At 31.1% G+C, this 4,966-nt stretch overlaps 1 long non-coding RNA gene across 1 annotated transcript; it reads right to left on the bottom strand.

Moving 5' to 3' along the window:
- Positions 1-331: 331 nt before the first annotated feature.
- On the bottom strand, positions 332-2,444 carry LOC138338277 (uncharacterized). The gene is made up of 2 exons (XR_011211707.1): positions 2,292-2,444; positions 332-833 (listed from the first exon to the last, which is right to left on the bottom strand). It is a non-coding gene; the product is annotated as an uncharacterized lncRNA (long non-coding RNA).
- Between the last annotated feature and the right edge of the window lie 2,522 nt (positions 2,445-4,966).

Genomic DNA, 4,966 nt, shown 5'->3' with positions numbered 1-4,966 from the left:
CGAGGACCTAATTAATCTTTCTACATATAATATAATAACACAGCACACATAGTATTATCATCATTTTTCTAAAAAAAAAAACTAATGCATATAAATCACATTACTAGTCAAATTGCTTCACTAGTAATGCATGCATGCATGATATGTAATTAGGAAAACAAAAAGAGCATGGAATGAACTGAAAGATGTTGTCAATCGTATGCAATAAATGTGTGTACTAGTGTAATTGTTGTTCATTGTAATTGTGATTGTGTTGTGTGTTTGATGATGTAATTGGGTACCACGATGATACATATATTTTGTTAGATCAGGTATCACCCTACTCCATATATTTATTGGATCGAATACTGTATATATATTATTTGATTTAATACCAGATCGTTACACTAAAAATTGAAATATATAACACACCACTGCACTAATATATTGTATGTGTTTGAGTTCATGAGAGAACCGATTTTACTTCTTCATGACATGATTGTTACATGTCGATCTTGTGTATGGACTGAATTTATGATGGTGTATATTTGTTACATGTTGGTCCCTAAGGGACCGAATTGGTGCGCTTAAATGTTAGGGTGACCGACTCTTGTATTGATTACTCAATTCTCAAACATAACTGAAATAAAAAGACTCAAGAACTAGCATCAACTACTATCTATGAAGCCTCTAAACAAGTGAGATGGACTTTGGGACAAGACATTGACATCCTAATGAATTGTAATACTGAAAGCAATAAAAAGGGATCATCAGGAAGCTAGGAGGCTCACCACCTAACTCTGGAGATTAATTAGATCAATGAAGCGCTGGATACTGATCCTGGTTACATGTATCTGCATCATAATAAGAGCAGACCAACTGACATCAGTACATTGAATATACGAGCGTGCGAGGAGAATTCTAAAACAAGACATAATCTTGAAAGAAACTGAAAGAACATACTTGGCTCAACTCACCTGGACTAACTCATTTCAATATAAAGCAATAATAGAAATGTGATATAAAGAAAAACTTTTAAAACATGGATAAAAAGTCTATGTATTTAGAAATAGAATAACAAATATGTATATATACAAAGATACAATTGAACTCTGGATGTATATAAAATACAAAATTATTTGTATGGGGGTTTCTCTAATCGACAACCACCACTTTAGAGCTATTTGATGATACAATGTTTTTCCTAACGCTACCAGGGTCATCCTATACCTTGTCAAGGGCATAGAACCTAACTCACTAAGTGGATCCACTAATCTATGCTAAAAAGCACTAAGGAATCATTTAAAAAGTATGACTTTTTTTTGTCCATGATGGCTACATGGTTTATCGGGGCTGGTAGTTGTCTGAACTTTCTCCTAAGTCGGTGCCAAATACTACTACCAAAATATACCAGCTCTTTATATTTAAAAACATAACTTCTTTATGTGGTTTGAGATAATTCTCAAAAAAACTTAGTTCAAAGGCTCTCTTGGAAATCAAAGTTTCCTGTCTTGCTTAATTGTGAAAGTATTTACTCTATATTGAAAAACTATCTCAAAGGCTCTTTTGAAAATCAAGTTTCCTTTCTTGTTTAAATGTGAAAACATTTACTCTTAGAGAATACATGTCCCGGTATACAATTTGAAGAAGTGACTTCAATCTTTACTCTTTACTCAACTCAAAACTTAAGTCTTAAAACAAAGTTAAAACATTTGTAAAAGACTTTCGAAAGACTCTATGAACTTCTTTCTACTTGGCTCATAGCTTTCCTTGAATTTGAATTTATATTCAAGTATTGTGATTTGTGATAGGAAAGATTTCATGATGTTTAGGAGTGTTTTTTAATAGCTAAGCATGATAAATGATCAAGAAATCACTTTCTAGAAGCAAGTCCGCGACGCGAAGATGCATTCAAATATTTGGTCGGGAAAATTTTGACGCAGAATGGTCCGTGACCACTCTGCGACACGGGGAAAAGTTGGTCAATCCTGAGGAACAGGGTTGCGACGAGGACCTAGTACCCAGTTTCGCCGGACTTTTTCCTTCTTCGTTTTCTAGCCTCAATTCACCTTCTTTTTGCAATCTCTTTTTCAAGTACTCACAACATATACACAAGAATCTAACTCAAAGCAACTCTAATTGACATTCAACTCTCATGAACTCCTCAATCCCATCCCAAATTTAATAACAAAAGCAATTCAAGAACACAATTCAAGAACATCAAATTCTCAATATTTTTAGGACGAAAATACACTAAATTAAAAATGTTTGATGTGTGGATGAACGAATCCATGTTTTGTGAACTCACATACCTCGTAGGATCAAATCCTTGACGAAATTCGCAATCAATTCCTCACGAGAATGACGAATCTTGACTTTCCTCTTCTCTTCTCTCTTGAGTTCTTCTCTCTAAAACCCTAGCGTGAATTTCCAAGTGTGCAAACTGAACCAATTCAGTTTTGACCCTAACAAATTCACCAAAAACGAATTAAACCAATTGGATATGTAAAAGACCTAAATACCCTTTTTAAATTCGATTTTGACTTTCCTTATCTAGACAACTCAACATTCAATGGGCATATCTCCCTCATACAAACTCGAAATTTCGCAAACTCAGCGGCGTTGGAAAGATAATTCAAAGATCTTTCATATAGTTTCTTGTAGCACCCCTAACTCATCCTGAGCTTGGAGTTATTGTCGTTTGAAGTTGATCCAAAACTCATACTTAACTTAATTTAGGTCAAACTTTCCAAATTTAATTATTTCCAAAAATAAGGGTCCTTGCTTATTTTAGTTTCTTTCGAACAACGGGATGTTACAATTAAGTTCTTCAAAAGCTTAATCAATTTCTCACCAAACTTTCAAGCTCACTAAGTTTTCAGTCAGTTTAGAAATAACATACATGATATTTGGATCAATAGTTTTTTTTTTAATTTCTCAAGCATAAAAAATCATAAGATTTTTGACTCTTAATAATAAAAAAATTTAGTGTTAAAATAAGTGAATACCACTCAAGAATAAAATTTCCATAATGAATCTTTGAATTACCTCATTATAAGGAAACAATCTTACAATTTGTGGGTGTTTATAGGAGATACATAAACACCCATAAAATTGGAATACTAAACTAAATCTAGTGGACAAGTTTGGTGGATATAAGGGGGGATTTTTATGTATTTATCCTATCTTAATGGTCCATAGTAATAAAGAGGAATCATCTACTACCTAGAACCGAAAGATAAAACATAATTTGTTCTTAAAAAAGATAAAAGATAAAAAGGAAGTTTTGATTGTGATTGGAATCAGAGCTGGACCTGTAAGAATTATTATTATTATTTATTAGTAATTATTTCTTGCTTATGGCCCAAGTTTACTTGTAATCTAAGTAATATCATAAATAGTATTTAATAAGAAATAAATCTCGACAGTACATTGGTTACCTGATGGTCGTACCAGATTAAATCATAATTTCTATAAATTGGTCTTCCCTCCTCCCATTAGGGTTACCACATATTCTCTATAATAATTCCATCACTGACGGTTGTGCTAACATAAAGTTAGGGCAAGGAGGTAGAAACCAATTTACGGCTAACGCTTCTGCTTTTCTCTATGATGATGTCTTCTTCAAAAGGTATGTACACCTAACAATCTCTATGTAAGATTATCGTGTTCAAGATCCTGATATCATGTTATAAAAGGGAAGTTTTGATTGTAATTGGCATCAGAGGTGGACCCACAGTATGAAAAAGAGTGTATGTGCATCCTCCAACTATAAAAAAGGTCCTGATATTACGTACGTGTGTACTTACACTAAGAAAAAGAGTGTACGTATATCTACCTTGAAAAAATTGTAGAATTTAAGATATAGTTAACGGTGCACCCATGAGAAGCATTGAATTGTTTTTGTGCTACCGGTACAAGACAGAGATACCACCCTAGGATCATGGTATGAATCCAACTAAAGCTATTTTTTTTAATTCTTTTTATTTTAAGTTTATTTTAAAGTTTATACTTGAGCTAAGATTATATTGTTACACTCAAAGTCTTTAAATTTTAAGTTCACCTTCGATTGACATGACTTTAGTTCTCTTATTTTGAGGAATTTTGTATTCTATTTAAGTCAAACATTGAAATTAGGGTTCTTATGTAGGAGAAGATGAGACGCTTATTGTTTGTTTTGGATGAATATTAATGTTAATTTGAGATTTAAATTAGTTTTTTTTTATATATAGTATAAATTAAGTGATACATCAACACTCATAAACTTGCTATACTGAACTCATAATTTAATGCATTTTCCCCATCTTAAATGGTCCATAGTAAAAAAAAAAAAAAAGATCATTTACTACTAGTATCAAAAGATTTCAAAAAAACAAAAAAAAAAGATTTACCAAAGGATAAAAGATGAAAAGAAAATTATGATTGTGATTGGTATGGCTCTTTAATCTCTTTTGTTTTGAGGAATCTTTTTTTCTAGTTAGGTCAACCTTTGAATACTCAAAATTGTGCAAAATTCAGCCAAAAGGGACCTAATTTTATTCTATTCTAAAAGTAAACTTGTCAATAAGTTTGACTTATATGTATTTTGCAATTATAAAAAAAATATTTATACGATCATGAATCTTTTGGTTATCAAAATTAAAATATTAATTTTGATATAAAATTTAGAATGATATTTGTCTGGTGTTTATTTATTGATATTAGCTAAAATTAATATAAATTTTATGAAATAAGGTTAAAAAAGATGTCTTTAAAGTAAGCGAGATTTGTTAAATTTATATTGTTAATAATTTGATCAAAAAAATATCTTATCATCACTTAATTGGGTAAAAATATATTTGCTTCATACTAGTATTACTACATTAAAAATGATCATTAGCGGCAATTAAATCTTAATTATCGCCAAATATATATTTTTAGCAATAATTAACTGTATATGTCCCTAAAGCCTTTAGCGACGTTGATTTTAATGACACTTAATTAATGA

Source organism: Solanum lycopersicum, chromosome 9 (assembly GCF_036512215.1).
Source record: "Solanum lycopersicum chromosome 9, SLM_r2.1".
NCBI classification, from domain to species: Eukaryota; Viridiplantae; Streptophyta; class Magnoliopsida; order Solanales; family Solanaceae; genus Solanum; species Solanum lycopersicum.
The sequence above is the reverse complement of the archived record's forward strand: the minus strand, read 5'-3'. Positions and strand labels throughout refer to the sequence as shown.